Source organism: Staurois parvus, unplaced genomic scaffold (assembly GCF_062004578.1).
Source record: "Staurois parvus isolate SC_StPar_1 unplaced genomic scaffold, SC_StPar_1.0 ptg000719l, whole genome shotgun sequence".
Lineage (NCBI taxonomy): Eukaryota > Metazoa > Chordata > Amphibia > Anura > Ranidae > Staurois > Staurois parvus.
This window is the reverse complement of record NW_028318515.1, coordinates 505,583-526,294: the sequence shown is the minus strand read 5'-3', so window position 1 is coordinate 526,294 and position 20,712 is coordinate 505,583. Positions and strand designations below refer to the sequence as shown.

At 43.5% G+C, this 20,712-nt stretch overlaps 1 long non-coding RNA gene across 1 annotated transcript; it reads left to right on the top strand.

Moving 5' to 3' along the window:
* Positions 1 to 1,243: 1,243 nt before the first annotated feature.
* On the top strand, positions 1,244 to 2,921 carry LOC149445521 (uncharacterized). The gene is made up of 2 exons (XR_016306391.1): positions 1,244 to 1,333; positions 2,578 to 2,921. It is a non-coding gene; the product is annotated as an uncharacterized LOC149445521 (long non-coding RNA).
* Positions 2,922 to 20,712: the final 17,791 nt, after the last annotated feature.

Below are 20,712 nucleotides of genomic sequence, written 5' to 3'. Positions count from 1 at the left end.
ATAAATAAATCTAATTGCTTCATACATTTTCTTCTAAATATTTTTGGTAAAAAATCCCAATAGGCGTATATTGATTGGTTTGTGCGAAAGGTATAGGGGTCAATTTACTAAAACTGGAGAGTACAAAATCGGGTGCAGCTCTGCATAGAAACCAATCTACAGTGCACGGCTGCACCAGATTCTGAGTGCTCTGGTTTTTCACTGACAGGACAGATGTTTACTGTGCCTCCCTTCTTGCCGATCAGCGGGTGCTGGCGGTCAATCATTGGCTGTCACATGCTGATCGGCTCGTGCTGTGACTAATCACGGGCAGGGCCATGGATAAGGGGGTACCACCGGTCCTCCTGTATGGGGCCCATGCCAGCAGGGGTGCCTAGGCAGCTGGTTGATCGGCACAGCGGGGGGAAATTTCTGGAACCAATCCCCTGTGTGGGTCTCTCTGCAGCAGCTGAAAGCTGACTTCTTCTGCTCTCTCTCCTGCTGGCTTTTGGCTGCTGCAGAGAGAGCCATACAGAGGATCGGGGGTAATTGCACCAGCCACCCCCCCCCCCCCACACACACACACACACACCTCACCAATCACCCTCCCTGTGCACCATACCTTTCCCTTTTCTGCTCAGGGCCCCTGTGTGCCCACACCCCTACAGTGCTGCTGGCTTCCCTCCTTCTCCTTCCCACCGGAAGCCGACAAGTACACAATAGGATCCTTCAGGATGGAGAGTGGGGGAAGAGTGCAGTAAAAATGTTACATTTACCAGCCTCTTCCTTCCCTGAATGGACACAGTGAGTGATTGGCACTGATCACTCACTGTATTAATTTATAACTGAAGCTTAGTAAACTGTGTTTATTTGAGGGGGGGGGCTGTTAGGTTAGCTGTATGGGGCCCCGTGATTTCTAACAGCAGCCCTGATCACGGCACAGCCGGCACACACCCTATCCGGAAGTGTCAAATCATATTCTAAATAAGTGATCCGGCACAGGAGAGCTGCTTTACTGCCATTCTCCTACAGGAGACAGTTGGCAAGCAGTTAAAACAGAACTAAAGTTCAGCTGTGAAAAATTGCAAGCAAACATGGTATTTATTGCAGAAGAAGCATGCAATGTCTCTTGTGCAATAACATATACCTACCTTCCTGCTCACCGCGTTTTCCGCCATGTAAACTAAGTTGCGCATGTGTAGCTTACAATACAGCGCCAGCATGGTCCCTGTTTGCCAAGGTAACTGACTACTGTGCATGCACAGGAGTGATGTCATCCTGCACCAACCAATGAAGCAGGCTGAAGACCGGCACCCAGATGAAGATGTGAGAGTGAAGGAATGTTGAAGAAAACGTAAGTTTAGCTCTGCTTTAACCTGTGGTCCAGTAACAGCTGGCACTCTGATCCTCTTCTCTTAGACTCTCAAATGTGGGCAGGTTTTGTACAGCATCATGTACAATTCAGGACTAGGCAGGACTAGGGACTAAGTAGAACTATCTTGGGCATGTTAAAATACTAGTCCAAACCCACATGACCAAGCCTCCAGGATGCTCTTGCCTGTACAAGGCCAATCATCTGCAGCTGAGGCATGCCCCACAGCCAAAAGTATACGCATTCCTTGTTACACATGACACATGACTGCGGGTCAAGGAATGCTCCTGCTGCAGGTGATTGGCCCTGTACAGATGCCAGATCCTTAGCAGGTTTGCTTATGTGGGTTCAGACTAGTATCCAAACACACCCAAGGTCATCCTTATGCAGAACCAGGATGACGGCTTTGGTGAGAGGGACAAGCAAGCAAAGAGGCTACAGAGGACCAGTCATCACAACTGAAATCTGCAGAGGGGGAAAACTGCAGAACCCTGGATTAAAGCAGTATGAAACCCCCAGTGTAACTTTTTGCTTTTTAGGCCCCATGCAACTAGTAAGTATTTATTTATATTATTAATGCAACTATTTTATTTTCCATTGTAGTGCCCCAGGTCTTACTTTACCAAGGTCTTACCATTACCAAACCATTGGGATTACATGTTCCTGGTACTACAGACAGGTTCAGGCTACATGGGACCAGTCATCACAACCCAAACAGGCAGAGGGGGAAGACTGCAGAGCCCTGGAATAAAGAAATATGAAACCCATCTGTGTAATATTGCTGTTTAGACTCCATGCAACTAGTAGTTAATTTTTTCCATTATAAATGCAAGTAGTGTTATTTTTCATTCTGCCGCCCCAGGTCTTACTTTACCAATGTTTTATTATTACCAAACCATTGGGGTTGCAATTCCCTGATACTAAAACAAGGGACAGAAAGTGTGCTTAGAAAGAAAGACTAGTGTGCTCCATTGCATTTATTTATTTATTTATTTATTTTTAATCATCCTAAACTAGTGGGAGGCTATAGACACAAGCTCTGCTTGTTCACAATTGAGAATATTCTCCTTCACTCCCCAACCTTCTTAAAGCTGAACTCTGGACTCCCCCTCTAACAGCCCACTCCCCACCACTTTGTAAATAAATTCTAGTATAAGAGAAAAAACACCCCCTCTGCAGTCACGCCATGCTTTAATCCTTAGTTTTTTCTCTTCATCTGTTTACAGGAGGCTGGGTTCTTCTTCAGGTGTCCACGTCACTGCAAGTAGAGCAAACATGTACACATCTGAGCACCAGACCATTTTCATCCATCCCTTACACTTGACAGATAGCAGATGAAACTAGCTTCCAGTTTTGACCAGATTGGTCACAAACTTGGCACACCACAGTATGTGGTTCAACCAAAGCCAATTACATGCTCCTATTTAGGTGTTACATTGTTTATGGTCGGAGTGCCCAAAAATCAAGAGATACTGGATCAGGCTCTACTAATTCATTTACAGTGTGCCAGACAAAGGTTTACATAAAACAAAAGATTGCACCCAAATGCAATTAAAATGATGGAACCTTATCTTTACTGCTTGTTCTGTTCTAAATGTCGGCTTTTGCATTGACATACCTCATCAGACCCAGTCTGTGGGCGGGATGGTCACCTGCTTACTTGGCATCAGCAACAGGCAACTTAACTCTTCAGTAAGACACAGAAGTTGAATACAACACAATTTAACTTCAGTTAATTGCAGTATAGAGGATGTTTTTCCAGTTTTTTGAAGTGTAAGAAGACAATGACTTTTCTATGCCCTGTCTCTGTGAATAACTAACACTGACTAAGAGAACAATGAAAAAGTGGGGAAGGTCTAGCTTAGCATAAACTAACTAGCCCTAAACAGGAGGGCAAGACAGAGGAAGATAAAACAATCACATTAGTAAACAAGTTACAGTGGCCCAAAACCACCACTAGATGTCAGCATACTACATGGTGTCTTGCACAGTTCCCCTCTAGGCACCCCTAGATGTTGAAAGAGGGTCTGCAGGGGCAAGGGAAAGTTACAAGTACCAAGGTGTAGACACTGTGAGCAGGAACTGAGGAGTGCTAGTATCTGAAAAGCAGAGGAACAGCTGGCAATGCACCCTGAGATGCCAAGTCTAGTTGTTGGTGGAGTCAAGTCCCACACTTAGTAAAGTGATAGCCGAATGGAAGGACATCAGGACATGAGCAAAATCAGAGTCAGGAATGGGCAGAAGTCGGCAACAATTAGGCAGTGAGGTACAGATCCACTAGGCAGAAACCTGGTCAGTAGTCCAAGCCAGGGTCGGTAGCAGAGGCAGACGGAACATGAGCAGACAAGGGTAATTTAAGAGCAAGGTTGGAGGACAAGCTGGGTCAGTAACAGGATCAAGGATGCGTATCAGGAATTGGATCACAGGAACAAGACTGAAGGCCATACTGCAAATAAATAGTTCAGAGTTCAAGTGTAAATAGGTTGCTTGGCAGCAGTGGACGTGCTCATAGAAATATGCTGGAATTATGTTCCGGACACAACCTAATGCAATTCGATACAACACAGACATTATATGTAGGATAGAACACTGCTGCCATGCAAACCTTAGCAAAAATATTGTGGTCGGCAACACCTACTGTGCAATCTCCAGCAGTATAAGTGCAATGCAATTGCATTTATATATATAGTCTATGCTGTTTCATTAGATGGTTGTTTATCATTTTGTTGCCATCATGTGGTCATTATTCTAATTACACTTCATTTTCTGTAATTCATCGACTTTTGAATGATGCAGTTTATTTCTTCCTCATTTGTGAGTTATGTATTGTTCCTATAAGATGCACATTGAGGCCAGGAAATAGAATTTTTTTTTAACACTTTACTTACTTGCACTTGTAACGGACCCCAGACACCCACGACTGTGTATCTCTGTCAAGACGCTGCTTCTCAGGCTCTGGAACACGAGACCAGTGAATCTGGCTATTGTTACCCCAAGATCCAGACAGCACCAGATTTGAAGCAAACCAGAGGTAGACTACTTTATTTGAACACATGTACAAGATATATACACTCAGGGGACAATCCTCCCTCCCTGCATAATGACACAGGGCGGGGAAATCTCCATTTAGTAACAAGAGCCACACAGGTATTTAAATTTCACACCAGCAGACAGTCCCATCAGGAGGGAGGGCTGCTGGAGACACCCCCCCCACACTAAGCTAACACACATAAACACATACCGTATTTGCCGGCGTATAAGACGACTTTTTACCCCTTAAAAATCTTCTCAAAAGTCGGGGGTCCTCTTATACGCCGGTATACGGCATACTGACACTTTTTAGGGGGGCGGCGCGTTGCCGCCGCCGCCCCCCCCCCTTCCCCCAATGGAAGGGACACTAAGTACAGGGGTGGGCAGCGGCTGTTTCTTACCTGGTTCCGGTCCCACGTCGATCCGGTCCAGGAAGCGCGGCTGCGCCTTCAGTTCAGTCACTGGATGTTCGTGCGGCTGCTCGGCTCCGCCTCCTCACCAGTGATTGGCCGCCAGAACTGTAGCTCAGGAAAGGCACACAGGCGGCCAATCACCGGCGAGGGGGTGGAGCCGAGCGGCCCCGCGAAAATCGAGTGCAGGACCAGCAGGTAAGTGGTCAGTGTAGAGGTGCTGCTGCAACCACATATGCTGGCTGCAGCAGCACCATACGAGAACAGGGTCAGCAAGTGTCAGTGGGAGGAATAGTGCCCCATCATTGGTGTCACTGATACCAATGATGGAGCACTATTCCTCCCACTGATACCAATGATGGGGCACTATTCCTCCCACTGACACCAACGATGGGGCACTATTCCTCCCCCCCACTGACACCAATGATGGGGCACTATTCCTCCCCCCCACTGACACCAACGATGGGGCACTATTCCTCCCCCCCACTGACATCAACGATGGGGCACTATTCCCCCCCCCCCACTGACACCAATGATGGGGCACTATTCCACCCCCCACTGACACCAATGATGGGACACCATTCCTCCCACTGACACCAATGTTGGGACACCATTCCTCCTACTGACACCAATGATGGGGCACTATTCCCCCCACTGATACTAATGATGGGGCACTATTCCTGCCACTAATGCCAATGATGGGGCACTATTCCTGCCACTGATACCAATGATGGGGCACTATTCCTGCCACTGATACCAATGATGGGGCACTATTCCTGCCACTGGTGTGCATTGTAAGAGGGGTAGTCTTATACGGCGACACTAAATTTTAGCAGGAAAAGTAGGGGGGTCGTCTTATACGCCCAGTCGTCTTATACGCCGGCAAATATGGTACATCCCATAATAGTTTGCTCCCAAGGCAGAAAAGCAATAGAACAATGGGATGCAGCCACATTAAACAATCAACAATCCCCACCCCACCTATCTCCTAAACATGTGTCTACACAGTCTGAGACAAAGCCCACACAATATTAGGACAGATCACCCTGTACCCCTAACAGGCACAGGGTGATTTACACATAAGAGGGATATGGGGAGCTGAGAGAGGGGTCTCCCCACCTCTCCAAAGTGAGCTGGGTTCCATGGGCCCCCCACCCAAAATGATTCCCGTCACAGCACTAATATACAATTTATGTATGTTAGTGCAGATAAAAAAAAGTATTACGGACAGTACTCAATTGTTTCTGTTGCAAGTACACTAATACGGCTACAATCACCTTGAACACTTTAGACACTGCAAATATCAACATCTAAAACATCATATTGTTTTGTTTATCTTACAAAGAAAGATGTTCGTGGATTCAAAGTGTTTGGTGAATTAATCTATGTGATGAAGATTGTCTGCAGTGATTGTCTCTGCTATATCTAGACCAGGCATAGAGTTCTCAGGAAGGGATGAGTCACTATTACAATAACTGGAGTCAGAATATTCAGAAGGATTATAATTCCAACAGCCTACATATGCATAATCTGCAATCAAGTTTAGTGCCATCACCATCTTGTGGAAACACATGGTCACACAAGCTTCCTGCATTTCTTCTGAAAGTGTTTAGAAATATTGCAGAGCAGAATGTAAAACCCAAACACGCTGTAAGAAGCTCAGAGAGAACTATGAATCTATGAGACAGAACTGCACTCTGCATGTCAGTTGTTTCACATTCTATCAATGAAGCAGCAGAACTATAGATCATCCATCTGCTGCCTATAAATGTTATCAGTAACTGTCTGCAAAATATACAGCCTTCTTAAAAATGGATTGAAATTCCGGTTCAGCAGGAACTGGACAAATTTCAATCCACATATTGACACCCTGGTTACACTGGTTATAGCCAGCAACACTAATTGTTGTGTTGTACCAGCAGGGCAGGCTCCCCACAAGGAGAACACAATAGCTCTTCTGGAAGTATTCCCCCATCAACACTGACTGCGTTGATGGGGGAACTGAGCAATTTTCTTTCTTTTCACCCGTAGTGGAAAGAAAGAAAATTGCATTTTCTATGGCCTGCCTAAATTCACCTTTAGTATAAAAAAAAATTGCATATCATATTGCAGCTAAAAAAATAGCATTCATTGTTTTCTTACAAAGGAGCCCGCACAGCATTGCACCCGCAATCAGTAGATCACTGGTGCAATGTGAGGCTTCTGCAGACACTGTTAAAATCTCTCTGCCACTACCTCCATATGAGCAGTTACTGAGCTTCAGGAAGTAACATTGAACTATGAGGGCCGCTATTCAGTACGCTTGTAGTTCATTGAGAACTATAAGCTATCTGCAGCAGTGGCAGACAGGACTAGATCACTCATTCACAGATCTCAGTAAATGAATGATGCAGCTATGCGGGTGGAACCCTTCAAAGCCACAATATTTTTAAGATGTGACAGTGGCGGAGGGAGGAAAAGGCTTGACCCACTGTAACAGAAAAGGGAGGTGGGGTGGAGGGGGTGCTGAACATGTTTCATGTTATACCCTAAATACAGGTGTAACATGTACATATTTAGAAGGTGAACTTAGCCTTTAAGGGACAGTAATATAGAGAACACTTTCAGAACTACGACTGAATCCTTTAACTAACAAAGAGATCTCTTTGTTGCAATGGAAAATGTTTAGGAAAAAGTAAAAAACTCCATGTTGTTCATCTGCAGGAGACCAATTCTCATGGATCATTAACAAGGTTGACATCATGATCTTCTAGATCAGGCATCACTAATGGCGGACCATGGTCTGGATCCAAACCGAGTGACTGTCCTGCCTTTTAGGAGCTGTTTAGCCATCACCTCTGCCACTGTCACTCTCACACAGCTGGCAGCGGGAGGCAGGACAGCTCTGGATGGAGGGCAAGGATTACCCATGTTAAGAGCAGGTGTGTCAGGGATCCGGGTATGACCAGAAATGTGTGGGAACACAGGCGTGGTCAGGGCAGGAGAGGTGGAATGGTCAGGCAGGCCGTATGGGTCTGTAATGCACCGTCTGGCTGTACCTCTAGCATCCCACGGAATAGGATTCCCCAGAGTGTGGAGCCTAAGTCCCAGTCTGCTTGTTCACCAGGGCCCCTGATGGTGGGGATAGACTTGGAGCAGACAGAGACCAGGTCGCGGCCCCTGAGTACACTCACCCGTGGTAGAGGGATCTGCCAGAGGTATATTCTGGAGGAGAGCCTGACATGAAGAGGCGGATGGGTCTGTGCAGGACGGATGGATGAATGAGCAGAAGCATAGTCAGACAGGCCGGGTCGGTAACAGTGGGGACAGTGCGATACAAGGCAGCAGGCACAGAATAGTCGGGTCACTCGCTGGGTCAGTAACAGGAGATCAGATCCAATGAGGGTATCCAAGAGAAGTCAGACAGGTCAGGGATCAGGGCAGGAGAGGTCAGCAGAGGTCAGGATCAAAGCAGGGTTAGCAACAAATCAGATAGGCAGATATGCAGGAACACAGGATACCAGGTACAGGGGCTCATGGGAAACAACACCAAGGCACTGAATGCAGGCCTGGCCATTGCTTAAATACACCTCCTGCAATCAGCCTCAGGTGATGGCTTGATTGCAGGAGTGAGATTCTGGCTGCTGAGAGCACCCGCTGGCCAGCACTGGTACTGCAGCCCACAAGGCAGGTAAGCCCCAGCACCACCTGTGCTGAGCCCATTCCTGACAAGGTGACTTGTTGCTAGGATGTAAGGAGGTCCTAGCAACCAATCACCAGCTTGCAGCTCCTGCCCTCAGACCTGCTGTGCCTCCCATCCTCCACCCTGTCTGAATAAGGAAGTGGCAATGTTAAGGTGGGGCTGAGGACATTAATAAGGGGGAACTGAGAACAGTAATGGGGGGAGCTAAGGACAGTAATGGGGGGTATGGATAGTAATGGGGGGTGAGGACAGTAATTGGGGGGAGCTGACAACAGTAATGGGGGGGCTGAGGACAGTAATAGGAGGCTGAGAAAAGTGATGGGGGCGCTGAGGACAGTAATGGGGGAGCTAAGGGCAGTAATGGGGGCTGAGAACAGTAATGGGAGGTTGAGGACAGTTATTGGGGGAGCTGAGGACAGTAATGGAGATGCTGAGGGCAGTCATGGGGGGCTGAGGAAAGTGATGGGGCTGAGGGCAGTAATCAGGGGCTGAGGACAGTAATGGGGGGAGCAGAGGACAGTAGTGGCGGTGGCTGAGGAAAGTAATAGGGGCTGAGAATGCTGATATAACAACAGGATTGTGATATGAAGCTTGGTTCAGATCTGTGCATGCGCACACATCACAGGTAGGGAAGCCCATTAATTTTAATGCTCTAGATCCTGGAGATCAACATGAAGTGACATATTGGGCTTATGTAGGTGTACGCAAATTCAGAAGCACCTAAAGTGCATTACTCAGAGGCGGCTCTAGGCTTTGTGAGACCTTTGGCAAAACCTCTTGTGATCAAGCCCTGGTGGGTGGGGAGAAATACATCAGAGGGTGTGGCCAGTATGGTGGCTGAGACCATTCCTTAAGATTGGACTCCTGCGGTCGGTTGAGCAGTGTCCATCCCTCCACTTGAAGCCCAACTCACACCTATAATGGGAAAAATAATTCAAGCTATAAAAATTAATTGTTTAAATTGCATATATGCATGCTGGGTCGATGATGTCACAAGGGGGTGGAGTCACCCCATCATGTCATCGAAAGGCCCTGTCCCTCAGTTTAAGAAATGTCAGACAGTGGAGCTTGCAGATAATCGGGAGCCAGCGACGGGTGCGGACCTATTTTTTTGCCCCCCTGCCCCCCCAAGTTGAGGACATGTGCCCTGGTATTCTCCCCATGTGATGGGTGTAGAGCATGAAAATAAGGTGTTCCAAGATGGCATCACGCCGGAAGTACATCACCACGCTATTGCCATCGACGCGTTGCGTCACGTGACTTCGTCAGGACAGCGTGATTGGTCGACAGTACTTCCTTATAAATGCCGGGAACCGCACCAATCAGGAGTACTGGGCGGTGCACTAGCGGCCATTTTATTGTAGCTCATCACACAGGACGGTAACCTAGTTACTCTGATGATCCTAATTTGCCAAAAGCACAGTGACTAAAGATAAAATTCCTACACCGTTCACCTGATTTGGATGTAAATACCCTCAAATTAAAGCTGACAGTCTGCAGTTAAAGCACATCTTGTTTGTTTCATTTCAAATCCATTGTGGTGGTGTATAGAGCCAAAAATGTTACAATTGTGGCGATGTCCCTATATTTATGGACCTGACTGTATGTTAGAAAACTAAATATTAAGAAACATTTCCTTGGGCTCCCAGGAGCTAAGAATGTGGTTTCCAGTGCCCCCCCTGGTGGCATCATCCACACTGGATTAAGGAACAAATCTTTGTTCAACCCCCAATTAAATAACAATAATCAGGTAGAAGTATTTAAAAAGATGGTGGACATAGATATGAGGAAGCTTAGCCCTGGGAAAGGAATACAAGATAGAGCTATGCATATTCGCATTCAAAGACTTACTAAAAGGAATAATATAGTCATCAGGCCAGCGGACAAAGGGGGAGGAATAGTGGTACTGGCCAAGGACTACTATGAGAAAGAATTGGAATCCCAATTAGGGGACAGTACTACGTACCTTACTTTACCTAAAGACCCCACCGGCCAATATAAAAAGGATCTCATCAAATTAGTAAATAAAGGAATGGATAAAAAGCTACTAAATAAAAAAGAAGTCCAATACTTAACCCCAGAGGTTTGTAGGATACCGGTCATTTATACTGTACCCAAAATGCACAAGGATCCCAATAATCCACCAGGGCAACCCATAGTAAATGGGATCCAATCAGTAGTGACCAGAATGGGACAATACATTGACATATTTCTCCAGCCCCTAGTTAAAAACACTAGGGCCTATCTGAGGGACACCAAACACCTCATACAACTAATGGATGATATTGAAAGAAATGATCGAATCATTTTAGCCAGTGCGGATGTGTTGGCCCTATATACCATCATTGATTACGATGATGCCATTGATTCAGTGGGGTGGGGTCTGAGAGAATTTAGTAACCTCCAATGGTCACAGAGGAAGTATATCATAGAATGCCTTGATTATTGCCTCACCCATAACTATTTCTGGTACAAAAAACATTTTTATAAGCAAGTGAAAGGTGTTGCTATGGGGGCACGGATCGCTCCCAGTGTGGCCAATCTTTTTATGGCCCACTGGGAGGAGGAGGAGGCAATATACTGTAAGCCCCCACAACAATTAGTCCTATATAAAAGATACTGTTAGGGCTCCAGGGTGTGACCAGAGGTATGTGACTGACGCAGGGAAACGCAGGCTTCAGATATGTTATAAATATAATTTATTAACACTAACAATACATAAACGCAGTGCAATACTAAAACATACACAGTGCAAACTAACCAAACCAAACCACCCACAGATAACAGTACATACAATGCAAGCGTCGTCAGGCAGGCCGGGATTATCAACAGGAGGTCAGAACGTATGGGGTTAAGCAGGAGAATGGTCAGACAAAGCCAGGGATCAGGAGCAGGAGAATGGTCAGACAAAGCCAGGGATCAGGAGCAGGAGAATGGTCAGACAAAGCCAGGGATCAGGAGCAGGAGAATGGTCAGACAAAGCCAGGGATCAGGAGCAGGAGAATGGTCAGACAAAGCCAGGGATCAGGAGCAGGAGAATGGTCAGACAAAGCCAGGGATCAGAGCAGGGTCAGCAACGAATCAGACAGGAACAGGAACAGGGAGCAGGAACAGGATACAGGGCCCAGGAGAAACACACACCAAGGCAGAGTCTGCAGGTCTGGCCATCCCTTAAATACACCAGTATAAGCAGTTTCAGGTGTTTGGCTGGCCGCAAGGTTGAGTCTCTGATTGCTGGGAGCACCCGCTGGCCAGCCCTGGTACTGCAGCCCATAAGGCAGGTGAGTCCCACCATTGCTGGCCAGTCCATTCCTGACACATACATCGATGATGCATTTATCATCTGGGATGGATTAGAACCCGATTTGGTGAATTTCTTAAACCAGCTGAATATTAACAATAAAAACATCAAATTCTCCTGGGAGGTCAGTGGAGATTTTATTAACTTTCTAGATTTGTGTATTTATGTCAAAGAAGAAAGCCTGTGTACTAAGACTTTTTTCAAAAAAGTAGATCGCAATGGGTATATCCCATTGGATATTTGCCACTATCCCCCCTGGCTAATGAACATACCTTAAAGGGCAGCTGGTAAGACTCAGAAGAAATTGCACTGCTATAGAGGAGTATTTTAAACAGGCTGATATTATGGAAAAAAGATTCATCAAAAAAGGATATTCAAGAGAAATTATTAGAAATAAAATTACAGAGGTGGGTGAGACAGATGGAAGTAGCTTCCTCATAGATAGACCTAAAAAGAAAGATTTTGATAATCAAATGGCTATCAGTCTGGATATCACCAGAAATTATAAACAAATAGAAAATGTATTCAAAAGACACTGGCCGATCCTAAGGACCGACCCTATCCTTTCTAAATTGTTACCATCAGCACCTAAATTCTTATATAGGAAGGCTCCTACACTTAGATCTAAATTGGTTCACAATGTGCTGGACCCACCTACTAATAGCCAAAAGGTCACTTTCCTTGACCAAAAAGGGTTTTTCCCTTGCAAAATGTGTTATACATGTAAGGCCACAAAAGGACTGAACCCCAAAAGGAGTTCCTTGACAGCTACAAGTAATAAAAAAGTTTTCAAGATAAAGGATTTTATATCATGCAGGACGGAGGGGCTAGTCTATGTGCTCCAGTGTGGGTGTGGCCTGCAATATGTGGGAAGGAATACAAGACCATTGTGGGTTCAGCTGAGGGAACATGTCCAAAATATAAGGAAAGGCTTCCCAAAACATAGTGTATCGAAACACTTTTTAAAGCATCATAATAAAGACCCCTCCAGCCTGATGTTTTGGGGAGTTGAGAAGTTTCGGAAACACTGGAGAGGGAGTCACTGTAGTGACTTTTGGGGGACTATTTATTAAAAAAATGATTTTATTCCAAAATTGGAAATCCCAGCTGACTGTTAGGGGTTAACATTCTAGAGTGAATTTCAAGGGATATTTCAAGAGGTTATCACAAAAACCAGTGAGTGGAAGAAACTTGTTTGAAAGACAATGAGACACACACTACTATTGAAATTCCTACAGGTGATCAAACAAAGTCCCAGAAAAGACAATGGGGGATCTGATGTTGATTAGTCTAAGACCTGGCAGATATATGTTTCCTAAACAAATGCCATGGTCTATGGGAAGCTAGAAGACTTCACCTGCAGGAAACTTAATTAGAAAGTCAAATACCACTATTTGGACTTCCACAGGTGAGTCATCACACCTAACCAAAAGAACAATGATGAGATGGAAACCTAGCTGTCTGAAGGCTCACACAAAACCTTGGAAGTGTGGATTCCCAGAGGAGACTTCTTGAAGTGTGACAATACACTATTATCCACTGAAGTTAAAAATATAACTGGCTGTTTACACTAGCTCTCACACAATCAACAGGTAAACAGAGGGTCTTTCCTATTCATGGTAACTTCATTTCTGAAACCAAAGAGGTGAAGCTTAGGTCATCTAAAGCTAAGAACTTGATATCTACCTACAGAGACATTATAAAAAGACATATTATTAACAGTTTCTATCAAGGGAAAATATCTTTGAGAAGGTTAGGTATTGCATACCACTCAATTAAGTGTGAAATGATGAAGAATAAGATGATTCGTGAATTGGTGTCAATTATACATTTCCAAAAGAAATCATATGTTTCAAAACAGTTAAATATCAAGGAAATGAGGAACCAAGTGTATGTATATCTTTCTATGGTTCTCATTCAAGAGTAATATCAATCAAAGTATGAGTCATCATTACTACACAAATTGTTTTGTAATCCCTAGCTGCCCCCAGTGGACAGGTGAGAGATATTTTATGTACACACACTTCTCGACCGGCCAATCAACAAGCCTGTTGGGAGAGTCTTTTAAAACAAAGGTTTGGATGGTATAAAAAAGCCATGCACCTCACAAAAGAAAAAAATTAAGCTAAAAAAAAAAATATCTGGAGGAAAAAGAAAAGGAGAAAGATCTGAAAAGCTGAAGGAATCTGAAGAAGCTGAAATCTGAACCATCTGAAACTTAAAGATCTTCTAAAACTACTTCTAAATCTTTTAAAACTTCTGCTAAACTTCTGAACCTCTAAATTTCTACACTTCTCCTATAACACTACAATCTAGGCTACTATAACATCCAATATATCTCATCTATCCTATTGCTAACACCTACTGCTTTAAATCTTACCTGCTACCTGCGGCCATTTTGCTGAAGGAGTCCCAGCTGCCATTTTGTCTTGAGGACCACTTGAAGGCCCAACTACATCCCACTGGGGGAATCCTCAAACTCAAGATTCTGGGAGTGGTGAGACTGCTAGGATATTGTATTTTATTTGATATTTCCAATTTTCCAAAGACTTATAGCATTTGTATTGTGTGTGTTTAGGAATATTAAGATTATATACATCATTCTAACTAAAAATTATTTGATTTGGGATTGAAATTAGATATTGCATATTAACTGATTTGTAGTTTTGTTATAGTGCAATTTATCAGAGAATACTTTTTTACATTTCTATGGCCACGGAATATGAGAAATAATCTCTGAAGCACTATAAGGTTACAACTTATAACTAAATTTGATTTTTTTTTCATCTCTTTACTATTATCTATATCTATTGTTTGATCATAGAAATTAGCCTGTTATATTTTTGATTATATGTGCAAGTATACATTTATCACCAGTCTTTTGCGTTTGTATTAATATATATATACATTTTGTACATAAATAAATTTATTTATTTATTTATTAAAAAGGCAATTTTTGTGTATATGGTACGAAATCATACTGGCTAAAAGAACTCAAGGTACATTATTAAGTGGTGATCAAATTATTAAGGTGTCCAAATTATTGGTTCATTAAACATTTGCTATATTTTAACGGCTGGAGGCACTGCGATATTTTGTTTAAGGGAGAGGACACCGCCCTACATATTTAGGATAAATTCTTACATAAACCACCACATCACAAAGTGAGATCCTTAAGTCAGGTGGAATCCAAATGGATTTTTATAATGGATACACACACGCCTATGGGACTTAACATCGAGTTCAATATAAATTGTTTCATTAGTGGTTTTTAGGGGGTTCCTTTCTTGTATTTGGGTTTGTTTTATTGTATTTTTGACATACTAATGTGAATGTGGTGAGTTTTTTTGCATGATTAAAAGGGGTTTTTGTTATCCTTGGTTTTTATCCCTGTTTTGTATCCTCATTTTTCATCTTTTTATATGTCAGTTGCATTTTTTGTGTGGATTTTTTATTTTAATTTTATTCTTCCACTTTTTGGTCATATATGTATTTTTTTATATTTTTTAGGATATTATCCTTATTTTTATAAGAGTGTAGTTTATTATCTTTATATGGACATCTCTATATATATACTTTTGCCCTATTAGGGCTTTTTACTAATAGCTACTTTTATGTATATACTCTTAGTGGACTATAGTTGTGCCTGCTCAGGTCCACTTTATATTTGTTTTAATATGCATTTGAGATATGCCCTTGAGGGTTATATATACTGTGTATGTATATATATATATATATATATATTTTTTTTTTAATATAATTTTAATATTAAAGTTTACATTTTATATCGTTATATTTTCTCTTTTACTCGTACATGTGGTTTGCCCATATACTTTTTAGGTAATTGGGCCATTATGCCTCTCATATATTGCTCATATATTGCCCCGTCATTTTATCTTTAGTCACTGTGCTTTTGGCAAATTAGGATCATCAGAGTAACTAGGTTTCCGTCTGTCAGGGCTCCAGGGTATGACCAGAGGTATGTGAACTGACGCAGGGAAACGCAGGCTTCAGATTTGTTATAAACAATATAATTTATTAACACTAACAATACATAAACGCAGTGCAATACTAAAACATAACACAGTGCAAACGAACCAAACCAAACCACCCACAGATAACAATACATACAATGAAAGCGTCGTCAGGCAGGCCGGGTCAATAACAATCGGGCAGGTAGGAACAGGAGGAGCAGGCAGGGAGTAGTCAGGTCACGAGCCGGGTACAGCAACTAACGGGCAGGTAGGTACAGGGGCTCAGGCAGAGAATGGTCGGGGTCACAAGCCAGGGATCAAACAGGAGAAGTCAGCAGAGGTCCGGATCAGGCAGGGTCAGCAACGAATCAGTCAGACAGGAACAGGAACAGGGATGCAGGTAACAAGATACAGGGGCCCAGGAAAAACACACACCAAGGCGCAGACTGCAGGTCTGGCCATCCCTTAAATACACCTGCATAATCAGCTTCAGGTGTTTGGCTGGCTGCAGCGTTGAGTCTCTGATTGCTGAGAGCACCCGCTGGCCAGCCCTGGTTATGCAGCCCACAAGGCAGGTGAGTCCCACCATTACTGGCAAGTCCATTCCTGACACTGTCCTGCGTGACGAGCTACAATAAATTGACCGCTAGTGCACCGCTCAGTACTCCTGATTGGTGCGGTTGCCGGCCTTTATAAGGAAGTACTGTCGGCCAATCACGCTGTCCTGACGAAGTCACGAGGTCACGTGACGCAACACATCGACGGCAATAGCGTGGTGACGTACTTCCAGCGTGACGCCATCTTGGAACACCTTATTTTCATGCTCTACTCCCAGCACATGGGGAGAATACCTTGATACAAGCTATTTTAATGTGAGTTTGCATTTTGGCTTATTTTTACGTGCCAATAAAGCAGTGTTACACGATGGAGATTGTGTTTTTCTCTCTTTCTATGGGCATATGAGCTATGATTTATATGAGAGTACCTATTTACCTACTGACCGGTCCAGAGGGTTATATCCCAGTGGAAAGTTGATTCCAGGATATCTGGCTACGCTACCTGGCTACAAGGAGCGTCTGTTCTGAGGGGATCCAGAGGGGATCCATACATGCTTTGTGGCCCTGCAGGGTCACGAAGTGGAGGTGAGAGGCCATTGCAGCCATTTTGGGATCACATTGATGGTGTGCTGTGTACCCACATCTTGCATGATCAGGAAGATTGCAGCACTGATTAATGGACTTATTGCACAGATTTTATATGTCTATTATGATATGTTTATTATCTGCCTGCACACGGAGTGTATGTGTTTGATCCCTCTGTAGGGATTCACCTACTGTTGGATTGTGTCCCGATCTGGGTACCAGGGGTCACATTTCCAAATATCCCCATGTGGATTGGGTTCACCATTGTTGATTTATCACTATTACTGGTCCACCTTTAGGACCGTGTATGTGTTTTATACACCTTGTGTCACTTATTATTGCTATTTTTTACTAAGCGCTGCATCAATTATATATATATCTTTATTCTGTCAGCAGTATTTTCCATCATCAGAATACACTGATCAGCAGCTGACCAATAAAGGTTATATAACATTTACGTTTTACTGAATTCAGTCTAAGGATGAACTTCTGTTGAACAGGGACAGCCACACATTGATCAACAATTTGACCGGTCCCTGCTGAACCATCCAAATTTCAATCCGTCTATGGCCAGCTTTAGAGACTAGACTACAGTATAATGCTCTTGCAACATCATTTTATACTGGTTTACCTTTACACCAAAAAGCCTACATACCCAAAGGGTTTCAAAAGTTACTTCTGCATCTAAGAGTGTCTGATTTCACCATATATATGATATGTTGTGAGCTCATTTTTATCAGTTTCTCAAGGTTTGACCACTGTCCAGAAAACTACAGGGCCTGGATATCAACCTTTATAGCTTCAATAGCTGATCTTAACCTTACTGCAAAGGAGGAACTTGATTTGCTGGTAAGTGGCTAGGGCCAGAATCTGCAGATTGTGTTAAGGGACTGAGAGCAGTACATGTGGACTACACAGATGCAGGCCTTGCTGCTGCATGTGCAAGAGCAGATTAATGGTAGCTCAGAAGCCATAGAAAGTACTTTATTCAAGAGGCTTCAAACATTTCCAAAAATTAACAAACTTTATCTCAAGTTCCAAGAATCAAGTGACCTCCTGATGAAGCTAGTGTTAGCAAAGGAAAACTTTTGTTTGCCAGGACTAAGCTATTTAGACACTGCTCATGGTGTAAATCTGGTAGTGTCAAAAATGCCTTACAGCCTACAAGAGAAATTGGTAGCACAGGGCTCAGAATATAAAGGAGGTCATAAAGTTTCCTTCCCTCAATTATTATTTTTGCAGGTTCATTAGTGATCAAGACTGGACAAGGAATGTCCCAAGCTTCAGCTTGAGAGGACCCAATTTACCAGCCTCATAGTCATCAAGGTATGACAATGTAGCAGCTAAACACTGACACTTGAGGGGGACATTATCTGTGAAAAAGACAAACATTCTTCCTGCCACGTCCTCTTCTATTGATCTGAATGTTTCTGATGCTAGAGATAAAGATTCAAGTTGTCATTGCCCAAATCACAAAAAACCTCACCCTCATCCTCTAAGAAAATATCCTGGGCTTATGGGAAAGATTGCAAGATATTAGGGAGCATCTCCAGAAATTTGGAATACGCTCAGAGTACATAAAGTGTACCAGCAATTCAGTGGTCTTGACAATGCCCCATATACACAAAGATTTGATCTAGGCTGTGTTGGTGATATATGTTTGGGCAAGATTTCTTATGGACGAGAGAAAAGCCTATACACATCATCCAAGTACCCAATGTCACTCCTATTTTCTGTGATGACAAGTGCTGCAATACAAGCTTCCAAACAATCATGAGCAGGTTTTATTTAGATTTGTCTTACTGCAGTGAACACTACAAAAGAAATCTAAAACGAAATACCATTTTGATGATAACATTGAGCTGGCTTCACCTGTAAAAGAATACGATAAGTGCCGGTATCTCCCATTCTTTGCAGTGCGTCACCCACGTTAACCAAAACAAATCAGGATAGTGTTTGACTCCAGTGCCATATACCAAGGTGTATTCCTAAATTACCTTCCTCTCACTGGTTCCAATTTAACTGGCACACTTGTTGGAGTACTTATGAAAAGAGAAAAGAGCCAGTTGCCATTACAGCTGACATTGAACAGATGTTTCATTGCTTTATTGTAGTAGAAAACCATAGGAATGTCCTCAGGTTTCTGTGGGACTGTGACAATGACATAATTAAGTTATTGAGTACTGCATGAAGGTGCATGTCTTCAGTAATAGATTTCACGTGCTGTTGCAACATGTAGTCTGTGAAGGCTCTTGGTGACAACAGAGAGTGTGGAGCAGATGCTCGACATTTCATAAAGAGAGACTTCTATGTTAATGATGCAACTCAAATCTTTACCCCATTATGAGTAAGCCATCAACCTGCTCCAAAGGACATGAGGTATGCTTTCTGAAGCTAATTTCAAACTCTCTAAGATTACCTCAAACAGTGCTGCTGTCATGAAAGCATTTTGGCCTGGCGATTCTGCTACAGAGACCATAGCAGCTGTTGCCTAACTCAAAGTAATAGACTCTTGCAATCAAACCCATGTAGGGCTGTCTGAGAAAGCCAGTTTAACACCTAAGCCTTTGCACACAACTCCTAGGCTTGAGCTTTGTGGGACTGTGCCAGCTGTGGAAATAGAATACTTCATACTGCGTGAGCTGGATGTTGATAGATGACAGAAAAGTTGTTCTGAGCTACATATACAGTACAATCAGACAAAATGGGATTTATTTACTAAGGCTGGAGAGTGCAAAATCAGGCTCGCTTCTGCATAGAAACCAATCAGTTTCCAGGTTTTATTGCCAAAGCTTAATTGAACAAGCTAAGGTTAGAAGCTAAATGGTTTCTATGCAGAAGTGAGTCTGATTTTGCACTCTCCAGCTTTAGTAAATAAACCCCGCTGTGTCTACAGATATGTCAACATCTAAAATTAATCCTGTGGATCATGACACCAGGCTAGTGTCCTCAAATATTTGTACAAATTCATCCTGATTTACCGGTCCAGAGATTCCTACTGGATCATGCAGGAGAAAAACAATTGCGGATATCTTTTATTTCCTAGACCAAGATGTGCCAGATTAAACTCTGTGGAGGCCCCTAGGAAGTCGAAACCTAGGGATCCTTTCACAGTTTTCTGGAGGTTTCTCATGCACGCGCACTCTAGTGGGATAGCATTCAGCTAAGTAGTGTGCACATCGGGCGCTAGATGGACCATCATTACTACATATTACACATACACTTTATTGCCAAAAGTATAGGGACGCCTGCCTTTACACGCACATGAACTTTAATGGCACCCCAGTCTTAGTCCGTAGGGTTCAATATTGAGTTGACCCAACCTTTGAAGCTATAACAGCTTCAACTCTTCTGGCGAGGCTGTCCACAAGGTTTAGGAGTGTGTCTATGGGAATATTTGACCATTCTTCCAGAAGCACATTTGTGAGGTCAGGCACTGATGTAGGACGAGCAGGCCTGGCTCGCAGTCTCTGCTCGAATTCATCCCAAAGGTGTTCTTTCGGGTTTGAGGTCAGTACTTTGTGCAGGTCAGTCAAGTTCCTTCACCCCAAACTCACTCATCCATGTCTTTATGAACCTTGCTTTGTTTATTGGTGCACAGTCATGTTGGAACAGGAAAGGGCCATCACCAAAGTGTTCCCACAAAGTTGGGAGCATGAAATTGTCCAAAATGTCTTGGTATGCTTACACCTTAAGAGTTCCCCTCACTGGAACTAAGGGGCCAAGTCCAACCTCTGAAAAACAACCCTACATCATAATCCCCTCTCCACCAAACTTTACACTTGGCACAATGCAGTCAGGCAAGTACCATTCTCCTGGCAA